General features: G+C 41.7%; 1 protein-coding gene and 1 pseudogene across 7 annotated transcripts in view; one reads left to right on the forward strand and one right to left on the reverse strand.

Moving 5' to 3' along the window:
- Positions 1 to 24,311, reverse strand: part of RPRD2 (regulation of nuclear pre-mRNA domain containing 2) — a 101,516-nt gene that overhangs the window by 67,564 nt on the left and 9,641 nt on the right. The window lies entirely within an intron of this gene.
- On the forward strand, positions 22,928 to 23,034 carry LOC125099408 (uncharacterized; annotated as a pseudogene).

A 24,311-nucleotide genomic window follows, 5' to 3' on the forward strand; every position in this document is an offset into this window, starting at 1 on the left:
TTTTTTTTAAGATACATTTATTTGAGAGAGAGAGAGAGAGCGAGAGCGCATGAGCCGGAGGGACAAAGGGAGATGGAAAGAGAATCTCAAGCAGACTTCATGTTGAGCACAGAGTCTAACGTGGGGCTTGAAATCACCACCTTGAGATCATGACCTAGGCCAAAATCCAGAGCTGGGACGCTTAACCAACTCTGCCACCCAGGCACCCCAGAAGGGTTAGATTATTTTTTTTTAAAGATTTTATTTATTTATTTGACAGAGAAAGACACAGCGAGAGAGGGAACAGAAGCAGGGGGAGCAGGAGAGGGAGAACCAGGCTCCCTGCCAAGCGGGGAGCCTGACGTGGGGCTTGATCCCAGGGCCCTGGGATCATGACCAGAGCTGAATACAGACACTTAACGACTGAGCCACTGGGCATCCTCCCACCCCCACAAAAAAAAACTTCTTTAAAAACAAACAAACAGGGGCGCCTGGGTGGCTCAGTGGGTTAAGCTGCTGCCTTCAGCTCAGGTCATGATCTCAGGGTCCTGGGATCAAGCCCCGCATCGGGCTCTCTGCTCAGCAGGGAGCCTGCTTCCTCCTCTCTCTCTGCCTGCCTCTCTGCCTGCTTGTGATCTCTGTCTGTCAAATAAATAAATAAATAAAATCTTTAAAAAAAACAAACAAACAAATGAAGAAACTTACAAACTAAGTACTGGGGCACCTGGGGGGCTCAGTCAGTTAACCACCTAGACTTCGGCTCAGGTCATGATCTCAGGGTCCTGGGATCGAGCCCCACATCAGGCTCTCTGCTCCATGGTGAGCCCACTTTTTCCCCTGTCCCTCTGCTGCTCCCCCTACCTGTGTGCCCTCTCTCTCTCCCAAATAAATAAAATCTTAAAAAAAAAACCCAAAGCAGCACAAAACTTACAAAGTACTAACAATTAACTGAATGAAACCATCAACTGTATAATACAAAGATTTCAAATGTGTTAAAATGTGAAGAAACAATGTGCATCTTAAAATTGATGGAATACATGATTTGTAATTCATTCTTTCCCTCCCCACTCTTTTTACCACTGCCTGACTTCAGTTTTTCATCATTACTACTTCCTAGTAACTGATCCTTGCCTCTAGTTTCACCACCTTTCAATGAATTCTCTAGACTGCTGGGAATTCATGCCACAGATGTGCTTGCCCCCATGTACAAAACTAGTATAAAAATACTCTCTGGGGGCGCCTGGGTGGCTCAGTGGGTTAAAGCCTCTGCCTTCGGCTCAGGTCATGGTCCCAGGATCCTGGGATCGAGCCCCACATCGGGCTCTCTGCTCAGCAGGGAGCCTGCTTCCACCTCTCTCTCTCTTCCTGCCTCTCTACCTGCTTGTGATCTCTGTCAAAATTTAAAAAAAAAAAAAAATACTCTCTGTAACACTATTACCAACAAAAGCCTGGAAACATCCTGAAAGTCCATTAACAGGAGACTGGCTAAATCCAACTGAATAGCATATAACTATTAAACACAAGGACATTCTAGGGTGCCTGGGTGGCTCAGTGGGTTAACCCACTGCCTTCAGCTCAGGTCATGACCTCAGAGTCCTGGGATCAAGCCCCGCATCAGGCCCTCTACTCAGTGGGGAGCCTGCTTCTCCCTCTCTCTCTGCCTACTTGTGATCTCTCTCTGTCAAATAAATAAATAAAATCTTTAAAAAAAAAAAAAAACACAAGGACATTCAATAGTTCATTTAGAACATCCAAGGAGAAAAGCACAATGGAGTAGTATGCAACTATAGGTACACAAAAAAATGCAAATAAGCATATATATATATTTTTTAAGATTTTATTTTATTTATTTGACAGATCACAAGCAGGCAGAGAGGCAGGCAGAGAGAGAGGAGGAAGCAGGCTCCCTGCTGAGCAGAGAGCCCGATTCGGGGCTCGATCCCAGGACTCTGAGATCATGACCCAAGCCAAAGGCAGCGGCTTAACCCACTGAGCCACCCAGGCGCCCCAAGCATATATTTTATATTCATAAAGAATACCTCTTGAGAAGGTAACAACAAACTGTTAATAGTAATTCTTTGGCAGAAAGAAACCAAGAGACCAAGAGAGCTAGGGGCAGTTATCACACAGGAATTAATTTCCTATTATATATACATTTTGGAATTTGATTTGGGGATGTATTTATTTACTTATGCAAAATAATACATTAAAAATTTTAAAAGAAGGGGCACCTGGGTGGCTTAATCGGTTAAGCACCTGCCTTCGGCTCAGATCATGATCCCAGGGTCCTGGGATCCAGCCCCGCATCAGGCTCCCTGCTCAGTAGGAAGCCTACTTCTCCCTCTCCTGCTCCCCCTGCTTGTGTTCCCTCTCTCACTGTCTCTCTCTGTCAAATGAATAAACAAAATCTTAAATAAATAAATATAAAAATAAATGATTCTGCAGCATCTGGCTGACTCAGTCCAAAGAGTATTAAACTCTTGATCTCCAGAGCATAAGTTTGAGCCCCATTTTAGGTGTAGATTACTTTAAAATAAATAAATAAAACTTTTTTCTTTTGAAGATTTGTCAGAGAGAGCACACAAGTAGGGAGAGTGGCAGGGAGAGGCAGAGAGTGAAGCAGGCTCCCCGCTGAGCGAGGAGCCCAATTCAGGACTCGATCCCAGGACCCTGGAATCACGACCCGAGCTGAAGGCGGTGGCTTAACCCACTGAGCCACCCAGGCGCCCCTAAAAAAATAAAACTTTTTTAAAAAAGTTCATATTACTCCTTCCATCTAAAATGACCTGCCGGGGCAGTGCCTGAGTGGTTCAGTTGGTTAAGCATCTGCCTTTGGTCAGGTCATGATCTCAAGGTCCTGGGATTTAAGTCCCATATCCTTTCCTTCTGCAGCTCCCCTTGTTTGTGCGCTCTCTCTCTCACATAAATAATAATGAAAATCTTAAAAATGTTTAAAACAGGGTGCTTGGGTGGTTCAGTTGGTTAAGCGACTGCCTTCGGCTCAGGTCATGATCCTGGAGTCCTGGGATCGAGTCCCACATCGGGCTCTCTGCTCAGCGGGGAGTCTGCTTCTCCCTCTGCCCTCCCCCATCTCATGCTGTCTCTCTCATTCTCTCTTTCAAATAAATAAATAAAATCTTTAAAAAAAAAAATGACCTTAGGGCGGCTGGGTGGTTCAGTCAGTTAAGCATCCAACCCTTGAGTTCAGCTCAGGGTAGGATCTCAGAGTTGTGAGATCAAGCCCTATGTCAGGCTCTACACTAGGCATGGAGCCTGCTTAAGATTCTCTCTCCTTCTCAAAAAAAAAAAAAAAAAAAGAGCCTGATGCAGGGCTCAATCCCAGGACCCTGAGATCATGACCTGAGCCAGAGGCAGAGGCTTAACCCACTGAGCCACCCAGGCACCCCTCAGGTTTTCTACTTCTTGAGCCAATAGGGTTAATATTTTCACAGACACTTTTTCCATTTCCTCTAGGCTTTCAAAATTATTACCTTTTAAGATTTTGTTTATTTATTTATTTATTTATTTATTTTTAAAGATTTTATTTATTTATTTGACAGAGATCACAAGTAGGCAGAGAAGCAGGCAGAGAGAGGAGGAAGCAGGCTCTCCGCCGAGCAGAGAGCCCGATGCGGGGCTCGATCCCAGGACCCTGGGATCATGACCTGAGCCGAAGGCAGAGGCTTTAACCCACTGAGCCACCCAGGCGCCCCTATTTATTTATTTTTGAAAGCAAGAGAGAGAGCAAGAGACTACACAAGTAGGGAGAGGGATAGGAGAGGGAGAAGCAGACTCCCCGCTAAGCAGGAAGCCAGACAGAGGACTCAATCCCAAGACCCTGAGATCATGACCCAAGCCAAAGGAAGACATTTAACCAACTGAGCCACCTGGGTACCCTTGGCTTTCAAAATTATTAATGTAAAGTTGAACTTGCATTTGTTTGTAATTTTTAAAAATCTCCATATATCTACCGTTAGTCTGCTTTTGAGAACACATTGGTAGGGGGACCTGGTGGTTTAGTTGGTTAAGTGTCTGCCTTTGGCTCAGGTCATGATCTTGGGGTCCTAGGGATTGAGCCCCACACTGGGATCCCTGCTTAGTGGGGAGTATGCTTCTCCCTCTCCCTCTGCCTCCAACTCATGCTTGCTCTCTCTCTCAAATAAATAAAATTTTAAGGAAAAACAAGGAACACATTGGATAAATGAAATGTGATATATATGTATAAAGTAAATAAATACATTGGGACACCTGGATGACTTAGTTAAGCATCTGTCTTCAACTCAGGTCATGGTCCCAGCGTCTTGGGATCAAGTTCTGCGTCGGGCTCCTTGCTCAGGGGGAGCCTGCATCACCTCTGCCTGCTCTGCCTGCTACTTTCCCTGCTTGTGCACACACTCTTTCTCTCTCTGACAAATAAAATCTTTAAAAAAATAAATGTGAGGGACGCCTGGGTGGCTCAGTTGGTTAAGCGGCTGCCTTCGGCTCAGGTCATGATCCTAGCGTCCTGGGATCGAGTCCCACATCGGGCTCCTTGCTCAGCGGGGAGCCTGCTTCTCCCTCTGCCTCTGCCTACCACTCTGTCTGCCTGTGCTCATGCTCTCTCTCTCTAACAAATAAATAAATAAAATCTTTTAAAAATAAATTAAAAAATTTTAAAAATAAAAATAAAAAAATAAATCTGAATATATATGTGTATATATATATAATTTCTTAAAATACACATCATAAAATATGTATCATACACACATATTCAGCCTTAAAAAGGAAACTCTGACACATGCCATAATATAGACAAACCCTGAAGACACCTTATGCTAAACGAAGTAAATAAAAAAAGAACAAATACTGTATGATTCCACTTATATAAAGTAACTAGAGCAGTCAAATTCACAGACAGACAGTTGCCAGGGGCTAAGGGATGGGAGGAATGGGGAGTTATTGTTTAATGGGTATACAGTTTCAGTCTGGGGAGATTAAAAAAGTTCTGGAGATGGATGGTGGTAATGTTGCACAGCCATGTTTACATACACAGGAAATACACAAGAAATTGTTAAGAATGGGACCGGGCACATAGAGGAAGAAGGTGGAGGACAACTTACTTTTGTTGCATACTGTTTCAGTTTTACTTACCATGTACTTCTTTTTTTTTTTTTTTTTTTTTATTTATTTGACAGAAAGAGATCACAAGTAGGCAGAGGCAGGCAGAGAGACAGGGGGAAGCAGGCTCCCTGTTGAGCAGAGAGCCTGATTCGGGGCTCAATCCCAGGACCCTGGGAACATGACCTGAGCCGAAGGCAGAGGCTTAACCCACTGAGTCACCCAGAAGCCCCTCATCATGTACTTCTATAATAGTTTAAAAAACTAAGTAGTGGGGAACCTGGGTGGCTCAGTCCATAAAGCATGCAATTCCTGATCTTGGGGTTGTGAGTTCAACCCCTACATTGGGCACAGAGCTTACTTTAAAAAAAAAAAAAAAAAAGTTAAAACAAAAAACATAGCTAAAAAATAAACTAGTTAATCACTCCCTAATAAACTGAAGTGACTCTAATTTGAAAATAACCCTCCCTTGGGGCACCTGGGTGGCTCAGTGGGTTAAAGCCTCTGCTTTTGGCTCAGATCGTGATCCCGGGGTCCTGGGATTGAGCCCCAAATCCGGCTCTCTGCTCAGTGGGCTCAATCCCAGGACCCAGAAATCATGACCCGAACTGAAGTCACGTTTAACTGACTGAGCCACCCAGCCCCCCCGCTTTTTTTAAGCTGGCTCCACACCCAGCATGGAGCCCAACAGGGGTCTTGAACTCACAACCTGCGATTAAATCAAGAGTGGGATGCTTAACTGACTGAGCCACCCAGGTGCCCCTGAAGGATCCTTTTAAAACCTAAGTCAGTGAATGTCACTCTCTGCTCAAAATCCCCCAACAGTTACTCCTTTCACTCCAAATAGAAGCCAAAGACTGCCATGATCTGCCATCCCCTTATCTCTCTGACCTCACTTACCTTCCCCCTCACTCCATTCCACCTAGTGTTCTAGACACTGTTCCTTGAACATACCAGATATATAGTAGGGTCTTACTTTGAACTGTACCCTCTACCTAAACTCCTCTTCCTCCAGATAACCACTGGGCTAACTCAGTATATCTTCAGGTTTTTACTCAATTCTCACTTTAAAAATTTTATTTATTTATTTATTTATTTGATACAGAGAGAGCAAGAGAGTGAACACAAGCAGGGGGAGTGGGAGAGGGAGAAGCAGGCTCCCTGGTGAGCAGGGAGCCCAGTGTGGGGCTTGATCCCAGGACCCTGGGATTGTGCCCCGAACCAAAAGCATATGCTTAATCAACTGAGCCACCCAGTCGCCCCACAATTCTTACTCTTAATGGAGCCTATCTTAAGTGCTTCCTTTAATAACTACAACCTGTTCCCCTATCTCCATCATTAATTCCAAAGCCCTCTGCTCTATTTTTACTTTTTTCCAAGATAAATTTACCATCTTCTATCATACTAGATAACTTACTTTTTCATTATGTTTGTTGGCTACCCATTTCCCCACCAAATGTTGGCTCCGTAGAGTCAGAAATCTAATGTATTATCAAATGGCACACATATAAGTAAGCAGTTAGTAAAGTGAGTCACACTAATTTTTGTTTGTTTAAGTAGGGTCCATGCCCAGTGTGAAGCCCGATGCAGGACCTGAACTCATGACCCTGAGATCAAGACCTAAGCCAAGATCAGGGGTCAGATGCCTAACCACTAGGCCACCCAGGTGCCCCAAGTCACACCAGTTTTGACATGTAGTGTCCTTATTGCTATTCATTGCTATGTATTTTTAAATTTACACTGATTTCTTCTTTGATCCATGAGTTATTTGGAAATGCGTATTTTAATTTCCAAACAAAAGGGAACATTTTGTTTTTGTTAACTTCTAAGTTAATAGTGCTATGATTAAAGAACATGAATCTGTGATACGGAGCATTTGAAATACTAATCTTGCATTAGGGGTCAGCAGTAAACATCAGAATTGGTTTTAAAAAGGTGGGGGGCACCTGGCTGGCTCAATCGTTTTAAACATTCCATATTTGAGTTTTTAGAAGACAGTGGCAGCTGCAGCAGAGCTCAGGTCACTGGCTACTGCTCCTGACTTCTTGCTGTTCATTCTCCCAAGGAACAAGCTGTTGAAGAAGCCACACTACAGCCTTAGCCTTTAAAGATACTGAAAGAGGGGGGCCTTGGTGGCTCAGTCAGTTAAGCGTCTGCCTTCAGCTCAGGTCATGATCTCAGCATCCTGGGATCGAGCCCCCGAATTAGGCTCCCTGAGCAGGGAGCCTGCTTGTCCCACTTCTTTTACCCCACCCCTGCTCCAGCTTGTGCTCTCTCTCCCTCAAATAGAGATCTTTAAAAAAAAAAAAAAAAAAAGATACTGAAAGACACCTGTGGAACCAGAGATGGCAATTCACTAAATGTGAATTATTCTAACCAGCCACAACATAAAAATCTTTGGAGTAGGCATGTGCTGGCTTAACCAGAGGTACAAAGGAAAAGATCTCAAAGTCAAAGGGCTAGTTCAGATACCTACCAAGACCCTGAGAATCACTACAAGAAAAACCCCTTGTGGTAAAGATATAAAACTTGGGATCAGGGCCCTGGCTGGCTCAGCTGGTAGAACATGTGGTGAGTTTGATACTGGGTTCCTGAGTTCCACAATGGCCCTTAGAGCTTACTTAAAATAAATAAATAAAAATCAATTTTAGAAGATTTGGGATCACTTTTGGATGAGGCTCCCAAGTGACTCATTGATGTGCAGAGTCCTGAGATGGTGAATCAGATTACTTCCAACAGAAATGAGCTGAAGTTGAATTCACCACCGCAGACGCTTAAAATCAACCTTTTAATTAATAATCAGTTGTTTAAATAAATATACCTGTTTGTTATAAAAATAATGCCTTATTTTCTAATTTTAGAGCACAGGGTTCTCTGTGAGTTCATTAAATCAGATATGCTGTAGTATAAATTTTCTTTATTTTTACAAATTTTATATCTCCTTAAACTACCAATAATTAAGAGCTACATTTTAACTCTCCCACTAGGACAATGGAGTTGATAAATTCTGTAAGCATACCAAAGATTGCTTTATATACTGATGCTATTTTTATTTTTATTAGGTACTTACAAATTTAAAACTGATGTATCTTCCTGGTACATTAAACTTTTTGTCATTTTAAGGACCCTGTTTATCCTTAATTTTTTTTTTACCTTAAAATCTCATTTATCTGTTATTCAATCAGCTACCATAGTGATGTTTTTAATGTTTTTGATTGTTTGCTTTAGGTTAGTAATTTCCTTCTACCTTTAACCTTTCCATTCTAGCTATGCTCTAACTGTTGCTTAAAAAAAAAAAAAAAAAAATCCAAACTGGTTATCACTGTTTAGGATCATTATATATACATTTAACTGTGACTGAGGTATTTGGACTTATTTTTATTTGCCCTGCATTACCTGTGTGTCATGCTACACTATTCTCCTTTCACGCCTCTTTGGCAAGTTATTTCTTGATTCTCTTTTCCCCCTTCTAGTGGCTGGAAGTTAATTCTATTTCTAGTCATTTAGTAACTACTTGCAATATTTTACCATACACACACACACATACACACACCCCTTAAAAGATACAAGGATCTGAGAATACTTTTATCCCAAGTCGACTTCTGCTTGGTCTATGTTATCCACTATTTTAGTTTTGACTTTCTTAAAAAAAACTCCACATACTAAACATTATTTTATACAGATAATGTTCATTTAGATTTACTCTCATGGTTACCAATTTATTTGTTCAGCGTTGCATTTTCTTTCTTTCTTTTTTTTTTTTTTAAAGATTTTATTTAGTTATTTGACAGAGAGAGATCACAAGTAGACAGAGAGGCAGGCAGAGAGAGAGAGAGAGAGAGGGAAGCAGGCTCCCTGCCGAGCAGAGAGCCCGATGCGGGACTCGATCCCAGGACCCTGAGATCATGACCTGAGCCGAAGGCAGCGGCTCAACCCACTGAGCCACCCAGGCGCCCAAGCGTTGCATTTTCTCTCTCAAACCTTCCTGGGATTATTTTTCTGCTTCTTTAAGTATATATCCTTTAGAAGGTCCCAAAGTGAAGATTTTTTGGTTTCCAACTTTTGTCTTTCTGAAAATATCATCATTTTATCCTTGCTCTTAAAAAAATAGCTTTGCTAAGTATACAATTCAAGATTGATAGTTATTTTCTCCCTGCCTTTGAAAATTTTATTCTTATGTCTTCTTCCACTATTGTTTCCACTGTTCCATTTTATTCTTATGTCTGGCTTCCACTGTTGCTATCAATCTTATTGTCATTCCTTTGCAAGCTATTTATTTGTTCTCTCTAGCTATTTTTTTTTTTAAAGATTTTACTTATTTATTTGTCAGAGAGAGAGAGGGAGAGAGAGCAAGCACAGGCAGACAGAATGGCAGGCAGAGGCAGAGGGAGAAGCAGGCTCCCTGATGACCAAGGAGCCCGATGTGGGACTCGATCCCAGGACGCTGGGATCATGACCTGAGCTGAAGGCAGCTGCTTAACCAACTGAGCCACCCAGGCGTCCCATCTCTAGCTATTTTTAAGGGATTCTCTTTGTCTTGGTATTCTTCAGTTGTTGTTGTTGTTGTTGTTGTTGTTGTTGTTGTTGTTGTTTTAAGATTTATTTATTTATTTGACAGACAAAGATCACAAGTAGGGAGAGAGGCAGGCAGAGAGAGAGGAGGAAGCAGGCTCCCTGCTGAGCAGATGCCGGATGGGGGGGCTCTATCCCAGGACCCTGGGATCATGACTTGAGTTGAAGACTGAGGCTTATTAACCCACTGAGCCACCCAGGCGCCCCTGTATTCTTCAGTTTTGTTTTGTTTTTGTTTTTTAAGATTTTATTTATTTATTTGACAGACAGAGATCACAAGTAGGCAGAGAGAGAGGAGGAAGCAGGCTCCCTGCTGAGCAGACAGCCTGATGCGGGACTCGATCCCAGGACCCTGGGATCATGACCTGAGCTGAAGGCAGAGGTTTAACCCACTGAGCCACCCAGGCGCCCCTGTATTCTACAGTTTAACCATAAATTGTGCAGTTATAGATTTCATTTTGTTCAACCTCCTTCATATACATTCTGCTTCCTGTACATTCCCATCTTTCACAATCCTTCACTAATTCCTCAGATTTCTAAGCCATTATTTCTTCAAATATCACCTAATCTCCATTTACTCCTTCTGGGACTTCAATTACACATATGTTAGATTCATTATCATTCTTATCAACTTATTTCTCAGCATTATATCCTGGGAAATTACTTTTCTCTCAAATAAATAAAACCTTTTTTAAAAATAAAATTAAGTTAAAAGTTTACTTTAAAAAAACTGTATTTGTTGCAATTTCTGTAGGATTTAGTTTGGTTTTTTGTTTTTTTGGTGAAAGGATCCTGAAAAATCTAATGTCATATCACCAGAAGTCCTATTTACACTTCTACCAAATATAATCATGCTCCCTCTCAGAACCATGCCCCACCAAAATTCCTCTGGCAAACTTTTTTTCCTTAGTTTCTAAAAAATCACTTTGTTCTGATCCTCTCAGCTACTTAGGACACCTTTCCTTCTGCTAACCTCTGAAAGTGGTGTTTCCCAAGTTCTTTCATTGGCCCTATTCTCTTCTCAAACTCTGTTCCTTGAAGTGTTCATCCATTAACACTACCAATATATTTACAATTCTCAAGTCTACACCTCTAGTTCAAAGCTCCCTCCCAAATCCAATATAATGGTTATGAACATCTTTACTGAGTCAGAGCCAGTTTCAAAACCCAGCCGTATTTCCAACTGCATGACCCTCCCCAAACACTGCTTTCCCCATTACAAGGGGTAGTAATAGTACCTACCCATGCAAAGGTTGTTGTCAAGATTACATGACATAATACATGTAAAATTCCTAGGACAGCATCAAGTCCATAACTGTCAGTAAATATTAGCCAATATTAGGATGATAAGTACCACCTATATGGCTAATTGTCTACCAAACAATTCTTCCCAGATGCTCTCCAGACACTCCAGCTCCATATGTTCAAGCCTGCTTTCATTATCTCTCTTCCTCCCAAATTCCCTGCCACCCAGGACAGAAACCACAGAATCTGTCTTCCAAGCTTTCCTCTTATCCCCAACATCCAACTGGTCATCCAGTTCTATCAAATTCCACATTCTAAATATGTCTTAGATCTTTTCTGCCTTCCCCACTACCACTATACTAATTCAAATCTTGGTCATTTGTTGCATTATTATAATGGCCTCCTTCCATTTCTCCCAAATACATTATTTATTTTTTATAACTGTAATATCAGTTTCAGGTATTATAGCTTACTGTGCTCTTTTATTTTATTTTTTTTTTAAAGATTTTATTTATTTATTTGTCAGAGAGAGAGGGAGAGAGAGCAAGCACAGGCAGACAGAATGGCAGGCAGAGGCAGAGGGAGAAGCAGGCTCCCCGATGAGCAAGGAGTCCGATGTGGGACTCGATCCCAGGACGCTGGGACCATGACCTGAGCCGAAGGCAGCTGCTTAACCAACTGAGCCACCCAGGCGTCCCTACTGTGCTCTTTTAAATGACAAAATACAACATTCTGGTTGGCATTATACAAAAGAAGCTCCATGTGTCTTTCTTGGTTATCTTTAGCAATTCACCTACTCACCCATCCCTATCCCTCTCACTTTCACAACAAACTCCTTACCCTGTTTACTACCCAGCTCAAGAAACTCCCCTGCCTCAGTCTCCTCCACTCTTATCACCCCCTGCTTACAGGGTGAATCTGCACCTGAGGGTAAGAACCCAAAGGCTCTCTCCTTGGGGAAAGAAAGGAGTTAGACCTCCACTAAGGCAATCTTTCCCAGGTTGGCAAAGGAAAAAAAAAAAAAATCAAAACTTCAGCAATTTTGAACTGAACAGAGACAGATGGTTTTCAAAGCACTAGTCAGGGGAGTTAAATCTGGCAAAAACGCTACTTAAGTCCAACCCAACCAGCTATATCACACATGGCAATTATAAGGGTGTCTCAGACAAAAAGACCATAGTTAAAGGAAAAAAGCAAAGAAAAGGAAAAAACCAAAGCCAGGAGCAGCTGATGATTTACATTAGAAGATTAACTATATTTAATACTTTATAAATTCGTATTTTTACTTTGTGTCTTAATGATAATTTTTAAAATTTTTTTGATAATTTTTAAAATTTGAACTATATTAAATTCCCCGCTTCACTGATCTGATTTCAATTTCTGAATTCTAAAAGCTTTAATAGGGGCACCTGGGTGGCTCAGTCAGTTAGGCATCTGCCTTCAGCTAAGGTCATCATCCTGGAGTCCCAGGACTGAGTCCCATGTTGGGCTCCCTGCTCAGCTGGGAGTCTGCTTCTCCCTTTCCCTCTCATCCCACTCATGCCCTCTTGCTCACTGTCTCTCAAGTAAATAAAGAAAGTCTTTTTAAGTGAGGTATCTGCCTTTGGCTTGGGTCATGATCCTGGGATCGAGAGCCCTGTGTCAGGCTCCCTGCTCAGCATGGAACCTGCTTCTCCCTCTGTCCCTCCCCCTACTTGTGTTCTCTCTCTCTGTCAAATGAATAAATAAAATCTTTTTAAAAATTAAATAAATAGGGACACCTGGGTGGCTCGGTTGGGCCGCTGCCTTCGGCTCGGGTTGTGATCCCGGTGTCCTGGGATCAAGTCCCGAATAGGGCTCCTTGCTCAGCGGGAGCCTGCTTCTCCCTCTGCCTCTGCCTGCCACTCTGCCTGTCTGTGCTCACTCTGACAGGTAGATAGATAAAATCTTTAATAAATAAATAAACAAACAAACAAACAAACACAGAATTATACTAATACCAGTGTTACAAAAGATAATTTTGGTCCAGTGTTATAATCACTATCTAATTTAGCTTTTGTACCTATTTGTACTTTTTTTCCAACTTACTTTTCACCCTTTATGTTGTAAAAATTAGGCCTTTCATTCCTTATCTTTGTCTTTTCTATCCTAACTTGTTTTCACTCCCAGCTTCTGATTCTTTCACACCTTCGTTTACATTTGGGGTGCCTTCCTTTACCTGCTTTACATCTTTTTTGAACACCTATATCCTCCACGAAGCCCTTCTTACTATACACAAATATAAATGGGTTCTCTCTGTTCTTTAATTGGAGGTTTCCTAGAAAAAACTTCTTACAAAGTTTCCCAAAGTGTGTTCCACAGCACACTACTCACATGAGGTGGTTAGAAAAAAAGAGATTCCATGGTCAAGTAAGTTTGGAAAATGCTGAATATCTTATTCCCCATGCCTCTTGGAAATTCATGAAGCATTTTATTAACCACACTAAAGGAAAGCAGCATGAAAACAAGGTGTAAATTTAACTTGGTAGTTTCTAAACTTTGAACTGACACTTAAACATCACTTTTGGGGAAATACTATAGTTTGTACAAAGTACAAATTCATACTGTTATTTTTAATTTTTTAAAGATTTTAAAAATTTATTTATTTGACAGAGAGAGACACAGCGAGAGAGGGAACACAAGCAGGGGGAGCGGGAGAGGGAGAAGCAGGCTTCCCACTGAGCTGGGAGCCTAATGGGGGTGGGCTCAATCCCAGGACCCTGGGATCATGACCTGAGCCGAAGGCAGACACTTAACAACTGAGCCACCCACGCACCCCCATACTGTTATTTTTGTTCACTGCCATGTTTTATTTTCTCTGTACCTTATTCACGGTCCGTTTATACATATATACTACACATGGCGATCTGAAAAACCTAAGAGGACAGAAATGAACTCTTAACTTAGCTGATACTAACTACAATATATATGTAGAAGGATGCCCTATAAATGGATTTGAAAAACTTCATTTTTCTTTTTTTTTTTAATATATTTTTTAAAGATTATTTATTTGACAGATATCACAAGTATGCAAGCGGAGAGAGGAAGGGAAGCAGGCTCCCTGCTAAGCAGAGAGTCCAATGCGGGGCTCGATCCCAGGACCCTGGGATCATGACCTGAGCCGAAGGCAGAGGCTTTAACCCACTGAGCCACCCAGGCGCCCCAAAAAACTTCATTTTTCTATTATCGCATTTTACAAGTCTTATAAAATGAAGTGAAACTGATCCTCCAAAATGTTGTCTTGATATAAAATTTCTTTTTAAAAAAATCTTGAACTTAAATTTTTAAAAATTTAAATAAAAATATGATTAATATTTGGTCTTTATCACTCCATCTTCAATTTACAGAAATCCCTTGTTTTCAGGGCACCTGGATGGCTCAGTCATTAAGCAGCTGCCTTCGGCTCAGGTCAAGATCCCAGGGTCCTGGGATTGGTCCCCACACCGGGCTCCCTGCTCAGTGGGAAGCCTGTTTCTCCATCTCCCACTCCTCCTGCTTGTGTTCCCTCTCTCGCTGTCTCTCTGTCAAATAAATACATAAAGCTTTTTTTTTTTTTTAAGGTAAATAAAATCTTAAAAAAAAAAAAAAAAAAAGTAGGGGGCACCTGGGTGGCTCAGTGGGTTAAGCCTCTACCTTTAGCTCAGGTCATAACCTCAGGGTCCTGGGATCAAGCCCAGCATTGGGTTCTCTACTCAGCAGGGAGTCTGCTTCCCCCCTCTCTCTGCCTGCTGCTCTGCCTGCTTGTGATCTGTCAAATAAAGAAGTAAAATCTAAAAAAAAGAAGGAAAGAAAGAAAGAAATTCCTTGTTTTCAACAGGATAATTTTAAGATTTTATTTATTTATTTATTTATCTGACAGAAAGAGAGCGAGCGAGTGAGCAGGAACACAAGCAGGGGGAGTGGGAGAGGGAAAGCAGGCCTCTGCGGAGCAGGGAGCCCGATGCAGGGCTCAATCCCAGTACCCTGGGATCATGACCTGGGCCAAAGGCAGACGCCTAAGAACTGAACCACCCACCCAGGCGCCCCTCAACAGGTTATTTATTACGTAGTCTCTATGCCCAGTGTGAGCCTCAAACTCACAATCCTGAGCTGGAGTCATGTAACCCACGACAGGTTATTTTTTTTTTTTTTCCCCAGATCTACCAACACTAAAGATATTGCTGTCACTTTGAAATCCCTTCCTTGAGGGCACCTGCGTGGCTCAGTCAAGTCTGCTCAGGTCATGATTCCAGGGTCCTGGGATCCGCCCTGCATCAGGGTCCCTATTCAGTGGGAGCTTGCTTCTGCCTCCCCCTGCTTGTGCTGTTAAATAAATAAAATCTTTAAAAAAAAAAAAAATTCCCTTCCTTAAGATGCACTTTCATGTTAGCAAAACAGCTATAAAAACATGAAAGTTTCTTAACTATAAGATGTTCTTATATGAACAGCTGCTTGAAATAATAAAAATAGGTACACAGTTTCTTAATTATGTATTTTTTGGGCACTCAGCAGTATTAATAAGAAAGGATGAAAAAATTCACATTCATTCCTTTGGATTATTAACCTAAACTTTCACCTACAGTATGTAAGATTAATGGGAAGAACTTAAAGCTTAAGTAGACAAGCTTGCATGAAACATGATGTAAAAAGTGTAACATAGCATAACTGCATTTAAAAATGACAACGGGGTGCCTGGTAGTGCAGTCAGTTAAGTGTGCAACTCTTGTTTTCACTTGGATAGTGATCTCAGCGTCCTGAGATCGACCTCCACATGGGACTCCCGCTCAGCAGAGTCTGCTTAAGATTCTGCCTCCCGGGGCGCCTGGGTGGCTCAGTGGGTTAAGCCACTGCCTTCGGCTCAGGTCATGATCCCAGGTCCTGGGTTCAAGCCCCACATCGGGCTTTCTGCTCAGCAGGGAGCCTGCTTCCTCCTCTCTCTCTGCCTGCCTCTCTGCCTACTTGTGATTTCTCTCTGTCAAATAAATAAATAAAATCTTTAAAAAAAAAAAAAAAAAAAAGATTCTGCCTCCCTCTGCCCCTCACCCTCCCCACGCATGCAAGCACTCTCACATGCCTCTCAGTAAGTAGTATCTTATACAGTAATGAGAAAAACTATGAACAAAATTTAAAAGGTGGTGTAATAAGAGAATGATGGAGAGGGGGATGTGGTGGTAGGCCCTTGGCTACAGTGAAGGGTCAACCTCTAAGAAGACATTTGAGCTAAGACCTGAAAGACAAGAACATCAAGGCAAATTTTTCATATAAAGTGGTAATTTATAAAATTGTAGTAATAATATAAATTGTAGTGTACTTATAAATCCTTATTTGGCAAAATAAAAAGTTGGCAAATGTATGATCTCACAAGTTAAAATAATGATAATAATTAAATGATTGATAAAGCCTGGAAGCCAATGAGCAATATGCAGTATTCAGATGAGAGACAATGGATATGTACCTTGCAGAAACTTGATAAAGGTCACTCTGCATTATAAAGCAGTGGCTCTCAAACCTTTTGGTTTCGGGATCCCTTTACACTCTTAAAAATTATTAAAAACCCCAAACTGCTTTTGTTTATGTGAGTTAAAACTAGTTATTTACTGTATATTAGAAATTAAAACTAAGCAATCTAAATATCCACTAATTCACTAAAAGCAGCAATAAAACCATTACATTTAATGTCATATACAATTTTTGCTAAAAATAACTACATTTTGTGGTGCCTATGTGGCTCAGTTAAGCTTCTAACTCTTGGTTTCGGCTCAGGTCATGATCTCATGGGCCATGAGGTCAAGCCATGTCAGCATGCAGTCCACTCAAAGATTTTCTCCCTTTGCCCCTTCCCCGACTCACTTGCATGTACACATTCTCGAAGGCCCCTCTCTCTCTCAAATAAAAATATTTTTTTAAAACGCTACTTTGGGGGCGCCTGGGTGGCTCAGTGGGTTAAAGCCTCTGCCTTCGGCTCGGGTCATGATCTCAGGGTCCTGGGATCGAGCCCCGCATCGGGCTCTCTGCTCAGCGGGGAGCCTGCTTCCCTCTCTCTCTCTCTCTCTCTGCCTATCTCTCTGCCTACTTGTGATCTCTGTCTGTCAAATAAATAAATAAAATCTTTAAAAAAAATAAAAAAAATAAAACGCTACTTTGTAAAGGTAAGTAGCATTGTGAGGTAAGTAGCATTGTTTTACATTTTTGAAAATCTAACGTCTGGTTTAATAAGAAAAAACAACTAGGATCTCATATCTGCAACTATATTCAATATATTTCTATATATGAATTAATGAGTTGTCTTCAACTTCACAGTTCTGTGAAATCATGAAAATAAGCAGGTACATGAACTCATAGAAACAGTAGAATAGTGGTTTCCAGGGGCTAGAGAGTGGCAGAAATGCGGAGATGTTGGTCAAAGTGTACAAACTTCCAATTAAAAGATGAATAAGGGATGCCTGGGTGGCTCAGTCAGTTAAGCGGCCGCCTTTGGCTCAGGTCATGATCCCAGCGTCCTAGGAACGAGTCCCACATCGGGGCTTCTTGCTTGGCAGGGAGGCTGCTTCTCCTTCTGCCTCTGCTGCCACTCTGTCTGCCTGTGCGCTCTCTCTCTCTGACAAGTAAATAAATAAAATCTTAAAAAAAAAAAAAAAAAAAGATGAATAAGATGGGGTGCCTGGGTGGCACAGTAGGTTAATCCTCTGCCTTCGGCTCAGGTCACAATCTCAGGGTCCTGGGATGTAGCCCTGCACTGGACTCTCTGCTCAGTGGGGACCCTGCTTCCCCCATGTCTCTGCCTACCTCTCTACCTACTTGTGATCTCTCTCTCTCTCTCTCTCTGTCAAATAAAGAGAATCTTTTAAAAAATAATAAAAAATTAAAAAATAAAAAAATAAAAGATGAATAAGATTCTGGGGAGCTCATGTACAGCATTAGACTATAGCTAACAACACTTGAAAGATGCTAAGACAGTAAATCTTAAATATTCTCACAACAACAACAAAAAAGGTAAGGCACCTGATCAGCTCAGCTGGTTAAGCAACCAACTGATTCTTTATCTCAGCTCAGGTCTTGATCTTACGGTACTGAGTTCAAGCCCGGACTCTGGCTCCACACTGGGTATGGAGCCTACTTAAAATTCTTTCCCTCTCCCTTTGCGCAACCCCCTTGCACATGCGCATGCACTCTCTTTCTCTCAAAACAAAAACTATGGGGCACCTGAGTGGCTCACTCAGTTGGGGTTCTGACTTTTGGTTTTGGCTCAGGTCACGATCACAGAATCATCAGATCAAGCCCTGCACTGGGCTCTGTGCTGTCTACTGGAGATTCTCTCCTTCTCCCTCTGCTCCTCCCCACACTTGCCTGCGTGCATGAGCATGCTAATACAAATACAGAAAATCTTTAAAAAATAATAAAAATAAAAAATAAAACAACAGGGGCGCCTGGGTGGCTCAGTGGTTAAAGCCTCTGCCTTCGGCTCAGGTCATGATCTCAGGGTCCTGGGATCGAGTCCCGCATCCGGCTCTCTGCTCAGCGGGGAGCCTGCCTCCTCCTCCTGTCTCTCTCTGCCTACTTGTGATCTGTCAAATAATAAAAAAAAAAATCTTTAAAAAAACAAACAAACAAACAAAAAGGTAATTGTGAGGTGACACACATGTTAACTAACCTTATTGTGGTAATTATTTTACAATATATACATGGATCAAATCACCACATTAGGGGTGCCTGGGGGGCTCAGTGGGTTAAACCCTCTGCCTTTGGCTCAGGTCATGATCCCGGGGTCCTGGGATTGAGCCCCACATTGGGCTCTCTGCTCAGCAGGGAGCCTGCTTCCTCCTCTCTCTCTTTCTGCCTGCCTCTCTGTCTACTTGTGATCTCTGTCAAATAAATAAATAAAAATCTTAAAAAAACAATCATCACATTATATACCTTAAATTTATACAATGTTATATGTCAAATATATCTCAATAAAGCTGGGGGAAAAAAAAACCACAAGGCTGTTTGAAAACTATTATACTATATATACCATAGTGCCTATGGAACACTAAAATACCAAAAAACTTAGGAAGAAGTGGGAAGCAGTCTAGCACAATGGAAGAGCAGATTCTGGAGCCAAGAATGCTTGAATTTGGGAGTGCCTGGGTGGCACAGTCAGTTAAACATCCAGCTCCTGGTTTCAGCTCAGATGGTGATCCCAGAGTTATGGGATCAAGCCCCAGGGCAGACTCTGCACTCAGCAAGGAACCTGCTTAGGTTTCCTTCTCCCTCTGCTCCTCCATCCACCCCACCCCAGGCTTGGTCCCATTCTCTCTCTCTCTCTCTCTCTCAAAAAAATATTTAAAAATCTTAAAAAAAGAAAAAGACTTGGGGGTGCCTGGGTGGCTCAGTCAGTTAAGCATTCGATCCTTAATTTCAACTTAGGTCACGATCTCAGGGTTGTGATAACAAGCCCTGTGTTATGCTCTGTGGTGCACATGGAGCCTGCTTAAGATTCTCTCCCTCTGCCCCTGGCTACAACTTAAAAAAAAGGGGGGGGAACACCTGGGTGGCTCAGTCAGTTAAGTGTCTGCCTTCAGCTCAGGTCATGATCTCAGGGGTCTGGGGATCAAGTTCCAGATCAGGCCCCTTGCTCAGCAAGGAGTCTGCATCTCCCTCTGCTTGCCTCTCTCTCTTTCTCACTCTGACACATACATACATACATACATACATACATACATAAATTCCTAAAAAAAAAAAAAAAAAAAGACTACTTAGATTTGAATCCTGGCTCTACTGTTTACCACCCCAATACCTTCAATAAATTTTCCCTCACTGAGACTTCAAATACTTCACCTACTATCATTTGTCTTACTATTTTGCCTGTCACCAGTGTAGTTATTTTTACATTTACATTACTAATACACTTACTCAGTAATAAAAATTATATACAGTAGTTACCTCATGAGTTGTTATATTAAATAAGATCACATAAAAATTTGGTATACGTTGACTATTTATTTAAGATTTTTTTTTATTTAGGGGCGCCTGGGTGGCTCAGATGGTTAGGCCTTTGCCTTCAGCTCAGGTCATGATACCAAGATCCTGGAATCCAGCCTCACACTGGGCTCCTGCTGCTGCTGCTTCTCCTTCTGCCCCTCTCTCAAATAAAATGTATTTGTGTTCTCTCTCAAATAAATAAAATCTTTTTAAAAAAGATATTTATTTGAGAGAGAGAGAGAGAGAGAGCATGAGCAGGGGTGGGAGAGAGGGAGAGGGAGAAGCAGACTCCCTGAGCAGGGAGCCCGACGTAGGGCTTGATCCCAGAATCCTGGGATCACAACCTGAGCCAAAGGCAGATGCCTAATGGGCTGAGCCACCCAGGTGCCCTATTTATTTTTTTTAAAGATTTTAATTTTAGGGGCGCCTGGGTGGCTCAGTGGGTTAAGCCTCGGCCCTCAGCTCAGGTCATGATCTCGGCGTCCTGGGATTGAGCCCTGCATCGGGAATCTCTGCTCAACAGGGAGCCTGCTTCCCCCTCTCTCAATTCTGCCTACCTATGATCTCTGTCTGTCAAATAAATAAATAAAATCTTAAAAAAAAAAAGATCTCATTTTTAAGTAATCTCTACATCCAACATGGGACTCGAACCCACAACCCTGAGATCAAGAGTTGCACACTCTATTGACTGAGACAGCTAGGTGCCTTGTTGGCTATTTATCATTAAATCTATTAGTGACATTTGTGAAGTTAACTATATTAATGACTGGAAATTTAATAAAGAACACTGCTAAATAATAGCAAAGTATTTGTGAGCAATTCAGGCTTTGAATCCACTGTACTTCTTTTCTCTCCCACTCTCAACTTCTGCCTACATAAAACAAACCAAAATTAGCCTTACCCTGAAATCAGGTATGGTTTCCGTCTCCTTTTTTTTTTTTTTTTTTAAGATTTTATTTATTTGAGAGAGAGAGAGTGAGAGAGAGAACACAAGTGGGGTGAGGGGCAGAGGGAGAAGCAGACTCCCTGCTGAGCAGGGAGGCCAATGCGGGCTCAATCCTGGGAGTTTGGGATCATGGCCCCAGCCAAAGACAGACGTTCAACTGACTGAGCCACACAGGCACCTCTGGTTTCCTTTTCCTATGCAATAAATGTTCTGACAATTTCCTTTTCAAATAATCAATTAACTTCCCTCAGATCATAAAATTTTAAAGTGGGGATAAGTCTTATCTTGCAGAGTTGATGTCAAGATTATAGATAATACATGTATATCCACCATACCTTCACCCCAACCAAAAAGTGATACCCTCTTCTAAACTGTTACAGCTTATGGGGCGCCTGGGTGGCTCAGTCAGTTAAGTGTCTGCCTTTAGCTCAGGTCATGATCCCACGGTCCTGGGATCCAGCTCTGCATCAGGCTCCCTGCTCAGCGGAGAACCTGCTTTTCCCTCTCCTGCTGCCCACTGCTTGTCCTCTCTCTCTCTCTCTAACTTAAAAAATATATATATATTCGGGGTGCCTGGGTGGCTCAGTGGGTTAAAGCCTCTGCCTTCGGCTCAGGTCATGGTCTCGGGCTCCTGGCTTAGTGGGGAGCCTGCTTCTCCCTCTCCTGCTGCCTCTCTCCCTGCTCAGTCTCTCTCTCTCTCTATATATATCTCAAATGAATTAATAAAATCTTAAAAAAAAAAGTAAATATTTTTTAAAATGTTAGGCTACAATTCCTAACATTAAAAGATCTTTTCCCTTGTAACAGTGCAACTTTTACTAAAGGGTAATAAAGAAACACACTCTTGGCTAGTGGGTTACCAAAGAACCAGAGAGTGAAAGTAAGTGAAACTAACCACTAGAGAGTGAAGTGGAAGGAAGAAGAGAGGAGGAAAAGATAAAGGCCACAAACAAAATAAACCCGGAATACTGAACACTTCATTTCTTTCATCAAAGAGACTCTATTTCAATATTTGTAAGAAAAGAATAAAAATTAGGTTTTTTTTTTTTAACTGTTTTATCTTAGTTAGAAAAACTTCAATGTTCCAAAGCACAGATGGAATTGTTGCCTTTTTCCAAAAAGAGTAACTCGGTTCTATTACTTTCTCCACAAGATGTGCATTTCTCCAATGTTCTATAATTAAAATCTGTGGAGGCAGTGGGATTTGAAAGCACCACAAAACACCAACTACTTTATGTTTCCTTGACAAACAGATGAGAAACTCAGTCTAGCTGGTTTGTTTAACGCTACTGAGTTCTAGAGTAATTTTACTAGGGTCTCTGAGCTCCTTCTACACCTTAAAAAACCTTCTGTATCCTTACTTTTCCAACATTTGAAATTTTAAAACAAATATCATAACTGTTTGACAAAAGCTTAGGAGAAGGGGCGCCTGGGTGGCTCAGTGGGTTAAAGCCTCTGCCTTTGGCTCAGGTCATGATCCCAGGGTCCTGGGATCGAGCCCCGCATCGGGCTCTCTGCTCGGCAGGGAGCCTGCTTCTCCCCTCTCTCTCTCTCTGCCTGCCTCTCTGCCCACTTGTGGTCTCTGTCTGTCAAATAAATAAATAAAATATTTAAAAAAAAAAAAAAAAAGCTTAGGAGAAAAGGAGTTTGGATGCATCTATGATTTATTAGCTTATGAAAAGCAGGAAGCCAAGTCACTAAAAATAAAATCAATAACCCTCTACTCCCTAAGAAATTATACACATACAGGAGCATCTGGGTAGCTCAGTTGGTTAACTGACTTTAGCTCAGGTCATGATCAGGTCCTGGGATGGAGCCACACGTCCACACACCAGCTCCCCGCTCAGCAGGGAGTCTGCTTGTCCCTCTCCGTCATTCTCTGCTCCTCCCTAGCTTGTGTGTGTTTGCGCAGGCTCTCTCTCGCTCTCCCTTAAATGAATGAATGAATGAATGAATGCGTAGCTCAGTTGGTTAAGCGGCTGCCTTTGGCTCAGGTCATGATCCCGGGGTCCCGGGGTCCTGGGATCCAGCCCTGCATTAGGCTCCCTGCTGAGCTGGGAGTCTGCTTCTCCTTCTCCCTCCCTCTCTTGCTCACTCTCTCAAATAAACAAATAAAATCTTTAAATAAATAGCTTTGCACAGTGGCAGTATCGTAGCCAATGAGGTTTATCCGAGGCGCGATTATTGCTAATTGAAAAATCTTTAAATAAATAAATAAATAAAATCTTTAAAAGAAAAAAAGAAATTATACACATACATACACTCACTCCTTCTCTGCAGACAAAACTATAATTTTGGTGTGACCTATCTGAGCAAATTTTAATTAGTATTTTTTCACTGCCAATGAAATTTTCCTTTCCATACCAAAGAACCATTTGAAGCTTGTCAATATTGTTTCACACTTTTAGTTATAGGAATGTTTACTTGCTACATAATTTAACATTTAGCTTACTATGGAATGTATAATAAAATTATGTCATATACAATGCTTCAAACCCACCTACGGCCATGTTTATAGTGTCACCCTTCTGCATTTGAGAGACAACACAGCTAAATGAAGAACATAATGACTGATTGTAAAGTCTCACAATCCAAGTGAAAAAGCTCATTTAGTATATGCCATCAGAGTAATGATATGTCATAATTAGGTAGTTCATGTTTTAAAACACTGTCAGGAAACATGGAAAATATTACATACATCTATGAATTTAGGGCAGTGGAATAAAGAAAAAGTGGTCTAAGCATCCAAAGGGGAGGGAGAGAATCATTATGCAATAATTTTATAATTGGTAATTAAGATACAGTTACTGCCTAACTAATCCGGAAGTGCCATTTAGTCTAAACCAAGAGTAGAGACATTCAAGAGCTCAAAATAGATTACTTCTTTGGGGAGCTGAGATAAAGTTTACCTTGAACCTCAAAAAGAACCTAAGCCAAGAACACATTAGATCAAATAAGCAGAAAGAAGTATCTGAAATACTGACTGCCCCGGAGCCTTCTCTCTGGACCTCTTCTCTATCTACACTTATTACTCTTCCTATACTTCCTTCTCTATCTATACTTTTTTTTTTTTAAGATTTTTTTTTAAAGATTTTATTTATTTAGTTGACACACAGAGAGAGATCACAAGTAGGCAGAGAGGCAGGCAGAGAGAGGGGAAGCAGGCTCCCCACTGAGCAGAGAGCCCGATGCGGGGCTCGATCCCAGGACCCTGAGATCATGACCTGAGCCGAAGGCAGAGGCTTAACCCACTGAGCCACCCAGGTGCCCCCTCTATCTATACTTAACTCCCATGTAGCTCAATCTCTGTGGCTCCAAAAACAATCTATACACTAAACAGACACCCTGTAGTGACTGTTGAACAATTCTGTGAATATACTAAAACAACTGAATTGAACAGTTTTTTTTTTTTTAATTTATTTGACAGAGATCACAAGTAGGCAGAGAGGCAGGCAGAGAGAGAGGAAGGAAAGCAGGCTCCCTGCTGAGCCACCCAAGTGCCCCGAATTGTACA

This window comes from Lutra lutra, chromosome 4, assembly GCF_902655055.1.
Source record: "Lutra lutra chromosome 4, mLutLut1.2, whole genome shotgun sequence".
Lineage (NCBI taxonomy): Eukaryota > Metazoa > Chordata > Mammalia > Carnivora > Mustelidae > Lutra > Lutra lutra.